The sequence below is a fragment of the Mesoplodon bidens genome (genome assembly GCF_964165515.1).
Source record: "Mesoplodon bidens genome assembly, chromosome: 5".
Classification (NCBI taxonomy): Eukaryota; Metazoa; Chordata; class Mammalia; order Artiodactyla; family Ziphiidae; genus Mesoplodon; species Mesoplodon bidens.
Genome location: NC_138161.1, coordinates 75455656 through 75470240, shown reverse-complemented (window position 1 = coordinate 75470240; position 14585 = coordinate 75455656). Strand labels below are relative to the sequence as shown.

At 46.4% G+C, this 14585-nt stretch overlaps 1 long non-coding RNA gene across 1 annotated transcript; it reads right to left on the bottom strand.

The window, feature by feature from the left end:
• Nucleotides 1-209: 209 nt before the first annotated feature.
• On the bottom strand, nucleotides 210-13328 carry LOC308617280. Its single transcript, XR_014015853.1, has 4 exons — nucleotides 12880-13328; nucleotides 10544-10688; nucleotides 4119-4344; nucleotides 210-1749 (listed from the first exon to the last, which is right to left on the bottom strand). It is a non-coding gene; the product is annotated as an uncharacterized lncRNA (long non-coding RNA).
• Between the last annotated feature and the right edge of the window lie 1257 nt (nucleotides 13329-14585).

Genomic DNA, 14585 nt, shown 5'->3' with positions numbered 1-14585 from the left:
GCGGAGCAACTAAGCCTATGCACCACAACTACCGAGCCTGCGCTCTGGAGCCCGCGAGCCACAACTACTGAAGTCTGCGCGCCTAGAGCCCGCGCTCCACAACAAGAGAAGCCAGCGTGATGAAAAGCCTGCTCACTGCAACAAAGACCCAACACAGCCATAAATAAATAAATACATAAGTATATTTAAAAAAAAGAAACGCCCTTATCTGAAAGCTTGGGGGGGCCCATCCTGGGGGCAAGCGGGAAAGCTAGAGACACAGATTTCAAAGGTAAGGGTTAGAGGCCATGCCCTCTGCCCTCTCGTTCTATAGATTCCCTGAGTAAACCAAGGACAGGCAGGCCCTGCACAATTCCAGCTATGTGACATACCGGCAGCCGCACACTCAAATCATTTTGATCCCTCAACCTCTGCCCCCCAGCCCACCCCGGCTTCAACATCTTGTCTGCTCAAGAACAGTGTTCAGAGAATATCGGCTGCCACCCAGCTCAGGCGTTTCTCCTCGACGAGGGGGTCCCTGACCCCAAAACCACGCTCAGCCCGGATCGACTGGCCTGACTGTGACTCTCTGGCTGAGACAGGGGCTGTCTGGACGCGTGGGTGGAGGCAGCAAGGTCACGTGGCTTGTTTCTGTTTCATCTCACTCGGTTACTTCAGCAACAGGAGACAGCAGGAGGCCAAGCACCGCCCACCACGGCCTCATCCATCAGTCCCTGGAGAGGCGCAGGGGGCGGAGGCAGCTCTCAGAAGTCAGGAGGCGAGGGTCCTGCCCAGGCTCTCCTGGTCCCTGGCTGGCTGCACAACTTACCTCCTCCCTGGGCCTATTCTAGACGGAATGGGCGCCAAGTGCTCTCTGGACGCAGCTCAAGGACGTGTAGAGGAGCACAGTCCTCTGGGGAGAAGTCCGTAGCGCTTCTGCCCTCGGTGGCTTTGGCAACTATTTGTCAGCCGTCTTCTGAGACTTAACTTGTCCTTCGCCACCTGTGATGCAGGAATGTTTGCTGACCAAACAGGCGATTGAACTCCAAGGAGGCCAGCACTTGGCAGTGCCTGGCCTACCAGGATGGATATTTCTTTAGCTGGGGAAGGAGGTAAACCTGGCTTTGGTTCCTAAGCATGAACTTGTAGAAGAAAAGAGATTGAGACAAAAGATAATTATGAGCGGGGGCTTCCCTCGTGGCACAGTGGTTGAGAGTTCGCCTGCCAAATGCAGGGGACATGGGTTTGTGCCCCGGTCTGGGAAGATCCCACATGCCACGGAGCGGCTGGGCCCGTGAGCCATGGCCGCTGGGCCTGCGTGTCCGGAGCCTGTGCTCTGCAATGGGAGAGGTCACAACAGTGAGAGGCCTGCGTACCGGAAAAAAAAAAAAAAAAAGATAATTATGAGCAGCTCAAGTCTACAAATATCTGTAACAAAAAAATATATATAAGAGTAATACCTTCGGCATGGTCTTTGAAATTCTCAGAAAATTGTTACATCCATTCTCATGTCATGTTCTCATAACCATCCAGAGAGGCAGGCAGAGGAGAAAGGATGACCTCCATGCTGCAGTGGAGGACGCTGAGTTCCAGGGAGGCCAAAGATCCCAGGGTTTCTTGGATAATGGCCGAGCCAGACCTGGACCTCTGCCTTCTGGCCTCAGGACCTTTTCCTTAGATATGACCCATGAGAGCTATTACAAAGCAGAAGCATTCTCCAGCCTTGTTTGTGGTCATGATTCTCGGACTTAACACACATCAGACATCTTTCTGAAGAAGAAAGAAAACAAAGGTGCATTCACCCAACAAGCAATTTTACTGCACATCTCCTAGCTCTGGGCTAGGCACCAAGGATTCAAAAATGAACAAGGTGTGGTCTCCACTTTGGAGAAGCTCCATCTATTAGGCACTTACTCTTGCTTAATTAAATCTCCCATTTTGGTGTTGGATGGAATCACCAACCATGAGATCCTCAAAGTAAAACCTCCCACTCTGCAACCATTTTTGTATCTCAACAGAACTCCAGCAGGCTGCAGCTATGATAAGAAAAGGTACGCTTCTCCTAAAATTCCTGGGAGGATAACCAGTAACAGGGAGCAAAGATGAAAAAACTTAAGCAGATGTTAAAGCCACCCCTGGCTCTGGGATGGGGCCTGGGCTGCAGGGAGGTGAGAGAGGCCCCCTGGCTTGGTCAGGAAGTGCTTCCAGGAAACCAGTGGGAAGCATCCCCCTGGCCCAAGGCTCAGGGGCTGACAGGGCGTCGGAGAGGCAGCCTTGAGAACAGGTGCAAAGGGATGCCAAAGGAACCTGAAGTCCTCTCTCTGAATATGCACAGCTATTAAAGTCCTATTTCCACAGATGGGGACTTGGGGGCCACACCCCACCTACAGCAAATCACTTTCTGACTTGATGTGTAGAATCTAAAAGGCAGAGGGGGACTTCCCTGGCGGTCCAGTGGTTAAGACTCCGTGCTTTCACTGCAGGAGGCACAGGTTCGATCCCTGGTTGGGGAGACTAAGGATCCCGCATACCATGTGGCAGCTTTGACAATAGGGGACCTGTCACTGCAGCCTAAGGAAAACTGTTTAGCATTTTACCTCTTTCCCTACACTGGGGCCAACCGTGCCTTGTCCTAGGAACAGAAAAAGTGTTCGACAGCTTTTAGACTCTCTTAAAGCAGCTTTTATCGGCTCAGTGACATGGCAGTGTGAGGACACATTTCCACCTCAAGAACCCAAACTTTCCAGGTCTAAATAGGGTTCCAATGATACACTCTTAACTGACAGGAAACAACCTCTACCTTAGATTTCTGCTTTCCACTGCAGAATTTGTAGCCCAGCACACACTGTGGGTTAACCTCGGCAGCCCCAAAGACACAAGGGAAAGGTATTCAGAAAAACCCCACGGCTGAGTGAGTTGATGATACAAGCAGGGACATCAGAAGGCAAGTTAGGGCTCAGGAGTTTCAGTTGTAATGTATAGGGATGTAACCCGTAACACAGGAAAAGAAATTCCTTGCGTTGTTTTGTTTTGTTTTGCTTATTAAGACCACCTCTCCCATCTTTAAAACAGCAAAGAAATGCTATAAGACCTGGACCATTGGTGCAAGTGACAAGTGGAGTTGAATTATCCTCATGGGATAATCATGTAAAATTAGACCTGGAAAGTGGAAGAGGTCTTAGAGATCATCTAACTGAATGATTATTTTTCTGTGAAGAATCTGAAGCCTCCATCATAAAAATAATAAGAGTGGGGACTTCCCTGGTGGTCCAGTGGTTAAGAATCCATCTTGCAGTGCAGGGGATACCAGTTCAGTCCCTGGTCAGGGAACTAAGATCCCACATGCCACGGGGCAACTAAGGCTGCATGCCACAAGTAGAGAGCCCATGTGCCCTGGAGCCTGTGTGCCACAACTAGAGAGAGAAAACCCACACGACAAGAGAGAGAAAACCTCCACAACTAGAGAGAAGCCTGCGCACCGCAACAAAAGAGCCTGCGTGCCGCAACTAAGACCCAATGCAGCCATAAATAAATAAATAAATAAATAAATAAATAAATAAATAAATAAATAAATATTAAAAATATAGTAAGCCTGGTTACCTACCACTTATTGGCCTCCCACTCGGAACCCAGTGCTTGTGTAAAGAACCTGTACAAGCTTGCTAGGGTGGCTGTAACAAGGTACCACAAACTGGAGGGGGCGGGGCTTGAACAACAGCAATTTGTCTCACGGTTCTGGGGGCTACAAGTTTGAGATCAAGGTGTTGGCAGAATTGGTTCCTTCTGAGAGCTGACTGAGAGAAGCTGTTTCATGCCTCTCTCTCCTAGTTTCCGGTGCTTTGCCGGCAATCTTGGGCATTCCTTGGCTTGTGGAAGCATCACCCTGACCTCTGCTTTCACATTCACCTGGCGTTCTCCCTGAGCACATGCCTGTCTGTGTCCAAATTTCTTTTTTTAAATAAGGACACAGGTCAGACTGAAGTAGGGCCCACCCTAATGACCTCATCTTCATTTAACTAACTGTATCTGCAATGACCCTATTTCCATATAAGGTTATATTCAGAGGTACTGGGGTTAAAGCTTCAACAAATGAATTTGGCGGGGGGACACAATTCAACCCATAACAGAACTCTACTTACATTGTATCTGGTCCTCAGAGCAAGGCTGCAAGGTTGTCATGATCCGTATTCTACGGATGGGTCAGGCCCCGCTCAAGAAGTGGGCAGCACCGAGGGGCACAGCCAGGTGGTTGTGAAGAGCTTGGAGTTTGGAGCCAGGCTGCCCAGGTTGGTGGCCCAGCCTTACCTCCCGTGAGTTAATGATTGTGGGACACTGTTTCACCTCCCTGTGCCTCAGTGTCTTCATCTGAAGAAATAGGGAGAATATAATTTCAAAACCTTAAAAGTTCCGAATGCCAAAATTTATAACTCATTTGGCAGCAAAACCTGATCTGAAATAAACTCATTTGCTAGAGAAACCTGTCTTGAGTTACATGAGGCTACTTTATTTATGCACTATATACATCTCACTACAGAAATATGAGTACATTTGATTACAGGATGCTGTCACAGATGCTACAGGATAGTATGCAGCCTACAGTACATGCAATGCATTTGCTTTCTCAAGTCCCCAAGTTCTGACACACCAAACACTGCTGGCCTTGAATATTTTTTTTTGGATACATCTTTACTGGAGTATAATCGCTTCACAATGCTGTGTTAGTTTCTGTTGTACAACAAACTGAATCAGCCATATGCGTACATATATCCCCATATCCCCTCCCTCTTGAGCCTCCCTCCCACCCTCTAGGTCGTCACAAAACACCAAGCTGACCTCCCTGTGCTATGGTGCTGCTTCCCACTGGCTGTCTAGTTTGCATTTGGTCGTGTATATATGTCGATGTTACTCTCACTTCAACCAGCTTCCTCCTCCCCACCGTGCCCTCAACTCCATTCTCTACGTCTATGTCTTTATTCCTGCCCTACCACTAGGTTCATCAGTACCACTTTGTTTTTTTTAGATTTCATATATATGTGTTAACATACATAAGATCATACTATATACATACATAGTATACAAAAATAACATACATATTTGTTTTTCTCTTTCTGACTCACTTCACTCTGTATGACAGACTCTAGGTCCATCCACCTCACTACAAATAACTCAGTTTCGTTTCTTTTTATGGCTGAGTAATATTCCACTGTATATATGCGCCACATCTTCTTTATCCATTCCTCTGTCAATGGACATTTAGGTTGCTTCCATATCCTGGCTATTGTAAATAGTGCTACAATGAACACTGTGGTACATGTCTCTTTTTGAATTATGGTTTTCTCAGGGTATATGCCCAGTAGTGGAATTTCTGGGTCATATGGTAGTTCTATTCTTAGTTGTTGTTGTTGTTGTTTTTTTGCGGTATGCGGGCCTCTCACTGTTGTGGCCTCTCCCCTTGCGGAGCACAGGCTCTGGACGCGCAGGCTCAGCGGCCATGGCTCACGGGCACAGCCACTCTGCGGCATGTGGGATCTTCCTGGACTGGGGCACGAACCCGTGTCCCCTGCATCGGCAGGCGGACTCTCAACAACTGCACCACCAGGGAAGCCCTATTTTTAGTTTTTTAAGGAACCTCCATACTGTTCTCCACAGTGGTTGTATCAATTTATATTCCTACCAACAGTGCAGGGGGGTTCCTTTCTCACCATACCCTTTCCAGCATTGTTTCTAGATTTTTTGATAATGGACATTCTGACTGGTGTGAGTGATACCTCATGGTAGTTTTAATTTGCATTTCTCTAATAATTAGTGATGTTGAGCATCTTTTCATGTGCCTCTTGGCCATCTGTATGTCTTCTTTGGTGAAATGTTTATTTAGGTTGGCTGACCATTTTTGGATTGGGTTGTTTGGTTTTTTGATATTGAGCTCCATGAGCTGTTTGTATATTTTGGAGATTAATCCTTTGGCTGTTGTTTCATTTGCAAATATTTTTTCCCATTCTGAGGGTTGTCTTTTCGTCTTGTTTATGGTTTCCTTTGCTGTGCAAAAGCTTTTACGTTTAATTAGGTCCCATTTGTTTATTTTTGTTTTTATTTTTATTACTCTAGGAGGTAAGTCAAAAAAGATCTTGTTGTGGCTTATGTCATGGAGTGTTCTGCCTATATTTTCCTCTAAGAGTTTTATAGTATCTTGTCTTACGTTTAGGTCTTTAATCCATTTGGAGTTTACTTTTGTGTATGGTGTTAGGTAGTGTTCTAATTTCATTCTTTTACATGTAGCTGTCCAGTTTTCCCAGCACCACCTATTGAAGAGGCTGTCTTTTCTCCACTGTTTGTTCTTTCCTCCTTTGTTGTAAATTAGGTGACCATATGTGCATTGGTTTATCTCTGGGTTTTCTATCCTGTACCATTGATCTATATTTCTGTTTTTGTGCCAGTACCACACTGTCTTGATTACTGTAGCTTTGTAGTATGGTTTGAAGCTGGGGCGCCTGATTCCTCCAGCACCGTTTTTCTTTCTCAAGATTGCTTTGGCTTAGGCTTCCCTGGTGGTGCAGTGGATAAGAATCTGCCTACCAATGCAGGGGACATGGGTTCAGGCCCTGGTCTGGGAAGATCCTACATGCCACGGAGCAACTAAGTCTGAGTGCCACAACAACTGAAGCCTGCACGCCTAGAGCCTGTGCTCCGCAACAAGAGAAGCCACCACAATGAGAAGCCCACACACCACAATGAAGAGTAGCCCCCACTCGCCGCAACCAGAGAAAGCCTGCACGCAGCAACGAAGACCCCACATGGCCAAAAATAAATAAATAAATAAATAAAATTTTTTAAAAAGATTGATTTGGCTATTCAGGGTCTTTTGTGTTTCCATACAAATTGTAAAAAATTTTTGTTCAAATTCTACCATGTTCAAAAACTACCATTGGTAGTTTGATAGGGATTGCATTGAATCTGTAGATTGCTTTGGGTAGTAGAGTCATTTGCACAATCTTGATTCTTCCAATCCAAGAACATGGTATATCTCTCCATCTGTTTATGTCATCTTTGATTTCTGTCATCAATGTTTTATAGTTTTCTGAGTACAGGTATTTCACCTCCTTAAGTAGGTTTATTCCTAGGTATTTTATTCTTTTTGTTGCAGTGGTAAATGGGACTGTTTCCTTAATTTCTTTTCTGATTTTTCCTTGTTAGTGTATAGGAATGCAAGAGATTTCTGTTCATTAATTTTGTATCACTGATTAGTTCTAGTAGTTTTCTGGTGGCATCTTAGGATTTTCTATGTATAGCATCATGTCATCTGCAAACAGTGACAGTTTTACTTCTTCTTTTCCAATTTGTATTCCTTTTATTTCTTTTTCTTCTCTGATTGCCATGGCTAGGACATCCAAAACTATGCTGAATAAAAGTGGCAAGAGTGGACATCCTTGTCTTGTTCCTGATCTTAGTGGAAATGTTTTCAGTTTTTCACCATTGAGTATGATGTTTGCTGTGGGTTTGTCATATAAGGCCTTTATTATGTTGAGGTAGCGTCCCACTATGCCCACTTTCTGGAGAGTTTTTATCATAACTGGGTGTTGAATTTTGTGAAAAGCTTTTTCTGCATCTATTGAGATGATCATATGTTTTTTATTCCTAAATTTGTTAATATGGTGTATCACATTGATTGATTTGCATATATTGAAGAATCCTTGCATCCCTGGGATAAATCTCACTTGATCATGGTGTATGATCCTTTTAATGTGCTGTTGGATTCTGTTTGCTAGTACTTTTTCAGGATTTTTGCATCTATGTTCATCAGTGATATTGGTCTATAATTTTCTTTTTTTGGTGATATCTTTGTCTGCTTTTGGTATCAGGGTGATGGTGGCTTCGTAGAATGAATTTGGGAGTGTTCCTCCCTCTGCAATTTTTTGGAAGAATTTGAGAAGGATGGGTGTTAGCTCTTCTCTAAATGTTTGATAGAATTCACCTGTGAAGCCATCTGGTCCTGGACCTTTGTTTGTTGGAAGATTTTTAATTATAGTTTCAATTTCATTACTTGTGATAGGTCTGTTTATATTTTCTAATTCTTCCTGGTTCAGTCTTGGAAAATTGTACCTTTCCAATAATTTGTCCATTTCTTCATGGTTGTCCATTTTATTGGCATATAGTTGTTTGTAGTAGTCTCTTATAATCCTTTGTGTTTCTGTGATGTCAGTTGTTATTTCTCCTTTTTCATTTCTAATTTTATTGATTTGCATCCTCTCCCTTTTTTTCTTGATGAGTCTGGCTAAGGCTTTATCAGTTTTGTTTATCTTCTCAAAGAACGAACTTTTAGTTTTATTAATCTTTGCTATTGTTTTCTTCATTTGTATTTCATTTATTTCTGCTCTGTTCTTTATGATTTCTTTCCTTCTACTGACTTGGCATTTCTTTGTTCTTCTTCCTACTGTTCCTGTTCACTGAAGAAATAAAAGAGGAAATAAAAAAATACATAGAAACAAATGACAATGAAAACACGATGACCCAAAACTTATGGGACGCAGCAAAATCAGTTCTAAGAGGAAAGTTTATAGCAATTCAGTCTCACCTCAAGAAAAATCTCAAATAAACAATCTAACCCTACACCTAAAGCAACTAGAGAAAGAAGTCCTGAATATTTTGAATTAAGTGATCGTGAACCTGCTGTCTGTCTATCTATCTATCTATCTATCTATCACAGGGCTGTAATGGGCATTAAATGAGTTAATATTTGCACAGTGCTTAGAACATTACCTGGCACACAGTAAGCACTATTTGCATATATTTTAAATAAAATAATTAAAAAAAATAATGACTGTCTTGTTTAAACCACTCAGGTGGTAACCAGGAGAGAAGGTTCTGGCCACTGAGTGCAGGCATGTATGACACTCGAAGCTGTGCTTTCTGTGTAGCCTGAGCCACTTCTGACACACCAGGGCTGGAACTCATGTCCTTTGGTCCTTAAAACTAGCCTTGTTTATACAGTAAGCTGAAGCACTCTCTACCTTTTGAGAGGATTATTCAGTGAAACCAGCTCTCCTATTTGTATTAGTTTGGTAGGGTTGCCATAATAAAGTACCACAGACAGGGTGGCTTAAACAACAGAGATTTGTTTTCTCACGGTTCTGGAGGCTGGAAGTCTGAGATCAAGGTGTCTGCAGGTATTTTTTTCTGAGGCCCCTCTCTAGCTTACAGATGGCTGCCTTCTCCCTGTGTCCTCACATGGTCTTCCCTCTGTGCGTGCCTGTGTCCTAATCTCGTTTTCTTATAAGGACACCAGTCATATTGGATTAGGGCTCATTTAAAGACCTTATTTTAACTTAATTACCTCTTTAAAGTCTCTGTCTCCAAATACAGTCACATTCTGAGGTCCCAGCGGTTAGGACTTCAATATATGAATTTGGGGTTGTGGATCACAATTCAGCCCCTGCCACTATTTTAAGACACTAGATGAATTACCTCTCACACTAGCTGTACCCCATACACATGCTGGCTCATTCCTGCCCCAGTGTTTTTCGAAGTGTGGTCCAGGATCACCTAGAGTCCAATCACTTGGGCCCTTAATAAAAGTAAGGTTGCCCCCCTAGCCTGTGAATCAGAATCTGGGTGAGGGGATTGCAGGCCCCAGGTATGGTGCTTGCTTGTTTTTTACATGTATATAAAGGCTTAGTTTAATTAAAGAGATTCAGGAAAAGTCAGGTAGCATGGTAGCTGCCACCCCATCCCCACCCCCCCTGCAGTCTCCTCCCCCAACTCTGACACACCACCCCAAAAATGGGTGAAAGAGGAGCTGGAGAGAGAGGGGCAGCCCTATGGGAAGTTGGAGGGGAGTGCACAGTGCATCCCGATGGCTCCTATAGTGTGGGTCATCCTACAGGGCAACATAGAGCCTACTTTCCCACTCAGAGCCTCGGCGTCCCCTTCAGCGCAGACAGGCAGAGCTTTGCAGCGTAGGTGCCATTAGAGGAGGCCGTCCTCCCAGGCAGTGCCAGGGTGCAGCCTGACCTCAGGCTCCAGTCATTTCCTGTGCGCAGCACCCCTGCCCCTCTCCCCAGCTCCTGGAGACCTGGAAGCTCTCCCTTGCTCCTCAGATTAGCAGAAGACCTGAGCCTTGGATCGTAATTAAGAGACAGCGATGGGGCATTTTCCAGAGCCACATGCTAAAGCAGGGAGCAGCGAGTGAGGTAGTTCCTGCATCCATGGACTCTGCTCCAAAACATCCAGTGATGTCGCGGGAGGTGGGGTCACACTGGCTCCCCGCAAGCTGATGTCGGTCGCGGATTTACCATTCGCACGAGCACAGCCGATTAACCACGACCCAACCAACGTGAGCCTCTAGAGTGGGTGTCTGCTGCAGGTGTGTGTGCACACGCCCTGTCCCACACCCGTGTCTGGGTGGCCACTAGCAAAACAGCAGTGAGCCGGACCCTAACGGGAAAAGGTTTTCCCAGCACCGTGACAACCATCAAAGCGAATGGCGATAATCCATCCTTCACCTTTCTTTGCTGGTTCTGGCTTAGATTCTTCATGTCTTAAAATACTTGCTTGGCTGGCAGTGACTCACCTGGACTGGCATTGAACAGAACAGGCAGGAGGTGCTTTCTTCTGAAGAACCGTCACAAACCTGCACAGCATCTGAGGTCTTTCATGTCACACATTGTTCCTGTCAAAGCGGAGACGTATTTCCTACTCTCTCGTCAAGGTTGGAGCTGCCAAAGAAAGTAAAGTGATTAGGATGTGTCAAACTTTGGCACATGTCCTAAACAGCGTTTAAAGAAATCAGGTTTATCTGAGAATCTCTACCACATCCTCTACCCAGTGCAACAGGGGCCCCGTTTTTGATAGGACACTCTCAAAATTGAAAGTTCATAGGTAGAATCAGTCACCTCCGTGTCAGGTCCTCTAGTGGCATCTCAGGCAGCGTCAAGCTCTAATTGTTGGGATTTTATGAATTCTGAGTACTTCACTGATTTAAGAACTCTCTGGAAGCTGGTAACTTTGAAACTGCATTGTTTGTAAACTTGAATTAATAAAAAGCAGGGTCAAGAGTTTTACTGTCCGCTAAACTGTGTTTATTCATCCTCTCTTGATTCCACCTGAATTCCACAGGCTGTAAATTGTGGTTTATTGGAAGTCAGACCTGGATTCAAATCATAGGTTCGCCACTTATTAGCTGCGTGACTTTGGCCAAGTTACAGCACTTCTTGAATGTTTCCTCGACTGCCAAAGTGGAATTGATACGATCTTCCACATTGCATAGTAATGAATATTGAAAGAGATCATGAATGTCACAGTTGCCAGCACAGAGTCTGACCCATAGAGGCGCATTCCTTTTCACGTCTCTCCCTTTCCCCCTGCTATTTGAAATGAGCATCATTTCTGGCTCACTAATGTTCTAATATTGGCACATTTCAGTATGTGGTTTTGCTTTTAGAATGTCATAAATAATCCTCCAGGAAAAATTAGAAATGATCGGTATACAGAGCCCAAGACCAGCAGTCGCTGAAGTCAGGAGAGGTGGTTTGTACGCTCAGACAGAAAGACAGGAGCAAAGAGACTTGGCAGGAGTGGGCAGCAGCAGTTTCCTCTTGAAAGCTTCCTTAAGAATTCTCTGTGAAGTGTGATAAGTCAGGGGCAGCTCCAGGGGCACAGGCAAGGTCCCTGGGAGCCCAGCCATCCCCACACACAGCCTCCATCCTACACACCGTCCCCCCCCCTCCACCCCTGGTCAGGTCCAGCTCCAGTCCCCGCTGACTTCTCCAGCTCTTCCCATCAGAAACTCAGGTTTTATTATTTGCTGGGTTTTCCCCTCATTCCTTCATCTCTTTGGTCTCAGCTTCCCACCAAAGAAAGGACGGGTTTGAGCCCCACTACACCCCTTATTTGTTGGGTTATTATGGATAAATTACTTAGCCTCTTTGAAACTCAGTCTTCCCATCTGTAAATGGGGATCCTACATCGTTAGGTTGTTATAAAGACCAATGTGAATAAAATGCATGTCAAAGTATTTTGTAAAGTGCTGAGGAAAAAAAGAATTCAAATCCCTCTTAGCATGTATACCTCACTGGCACGTAGCAGGTGCTCAAAAATATACATTAGGTTACGTTTTGATTACAAATCTTTGCCATGGGAATGCTGTGCAACACTCCAACGCACCAGGGGTCATCCCAAACAGTCCTCCAAGGGGCCCAAGGGTTCCTAGGTGGTTTCTGCAGATAATCTGACATTTGCTGTGCGTTCGCCGTGTCCAGGCTCAGGCCTGGGGACAGCTTGTGCAATCTCCAAGGGATAGGTATTAACCAAGATTCCCTCACCACGTATGTGACAAATGAAGCCACAACAAGACTAATAATCCAGATATTAGTTTGTTACCACCATCTCTTACACAGAACTTAATCCCAGCAAAGCGCCTTCCCTCTTGTACATTTGGGGAGCCCCTGGGGTAAGATGTCTTACCCGTTCTCACCAACAAATCAATGGCTGGGTCCCAGGTCCCACCCCTTTCCCTGCGCTGCCTCTTCGTCCAGGCAAGACTGCACTGTGGAGAAGACGCCTTTCCCCCTGTTATGCTCGTTTCTGGGGTCCCCATTACGGTGAGCTTGTACCTCTGTAAATAATCTGTTAGCTTTCAGAGACGGCTTAGCCCAGGAATCAGACTTGGGGTAGGGCCCAGAATAGATTAGCTGCTGTTAGCACAGTGTACTCAAACCTACTCCCTTCTTGGACCTGGATGCTTTGCCCCTTGGCGAGCTCACCATGCTGGGCTCCTGGCAGCCACTCTGACCCCTGGGGTTTCCCCACTAGCTCAGCAGATGGGACTGAATCCCAGTGCAGGCTCCAGAATGCAGGCTCCAGCTACACCAATGAAGAAAGGAAGGCTCAGAGGGGAAAGGAACTTACCCAAGGTCACGCAGCCAACAGGCAGCAGACAGCCAAACCCAGAGCAAAGTCCAAATCCCATGTTCTCTCTGATCCAAATCCCACGATCAAAGTGGCAACGTGACACGCTGTTCTGACCCTGGCGTTCCTACAGCAGGGCACACTGTGCCGGTCAGTGTTTACTGTACGTACTTTTCTCCTCCCCAGAGACTTCAGTCTCTTTCTGCTTGGTTTCTATTTGGATTTATGCTTTCAACATAAAAAGCTGGGGATTCCTTGCCATTTCACCCTCCTTAGCTCCCTCCCATTAGACTCATAATTTATCTCCATGTTATTTGTCTCGTGGTTAAAAATACCGTGGTGCTTATACAGATGAGAGAACAGGCAGGTCAACTTTAGCCAGGGTTAGCAGATCTGAGAAAAACACAAACCCCTTGGCTCAGTTCCCAAAGCCCCTACAACTTGGCCACCCTACACCAACCCTCTGCTCCAGCAGAAAGGTCCTGACCCTGAGTTCTCCTCCTTCTGTCCCCAGTGTAGCCTGGTGCCCAGAGGGGTGGGGCCTGTGCCCCCATGTGCTCACACTAACACAGCTGTCCCTCCCAGTCCATTCCAATGACCTGACGTCTGCCCCCCTTCCTCACTGACACTCCAGTTCCCAGCAGGGATCCACACCCAGTCCTGGCCCCAGCCCTCTTGGCCCAGGAACTTCACTTTCTATTGTGGCCTTGCCAAAGCTCTTCTTGGGGAGCTAGATGTCCCTTTTTCCCCCAAGATGCTGCCAGGGGACCTGCCTCCGTCTAAACAAATCTTCTCCTGACCCCCATTTCCTCCCCAAACTTGAACTCTCTCGACTGCCCTAGACTTGGGCTGAACCAGCTCCACTCATCAGATGAGGAAACTCTTTTTAGGGAGGGAGGGGATGCACACCAGCCTGGCTTCCTGAGCTGGCCACTTCCTGGGGTCAGGCGACTTGTCACTTTCTTTGGTGGGCTCCTAATGTACCAGCAGCCATGGCTCTTGGGTGCTCAGCTAATGCAGGGGTGAGGGTAGGGGGGACTGAGTCTTCAGGTGGACTTCTTAAACACCTTATTTTATACCACATACCCCCCACCTCACATTCCTGGTCCTCCCATTCTTTCTTTTTCTCCATAGCCCTTATCACCATTCTGATATCCTATGGGTCCCCCTCTCCAAGTAGAGAAGTGAGCTCCCTGAGACCTGAGGCTGCTTTGCTTGAGCACCTGGCCCATGGTGGGTGCTCAATAACTCTCTGTGGAACGGATGAGTGGAACGCCCGCAGCCTTGGCAGGCAGCACCAGAGCGCACACAGCGAGGTGCTGGGAAGGCCAGGAGCTCTCGTTTCTCAGCTGTCACAGAGGCCAGCTGCCTCAGGGCTGCCAAAGAGGATTTCCACACCTGCTCCATCTTAGCCGGGGCAACAAAACGTCTACCAGGGGGCTTCCCTGGTGGTGCAGTGGTTGGGAGTCCGCCTGCTGATGCAGGGGACACGGGTTCGTGCCCCGGTCTGGGAAGATCCCACATGCCATGGAGCGGCTGGGCCCCTGAGCCATGGCCGCTGCGCCTGCGCGTCTAGAGCCTGTGCTCCGTAACGGGAGAGGCCACAACAGTGAGAGGCCCGCGTACCGCAAAAAAACAAAACAAAACAAAACCCCCAAAAACGTCTACCAGGGCTTCCCAGTACTGCACTGGGTGAGGGAAAGGCA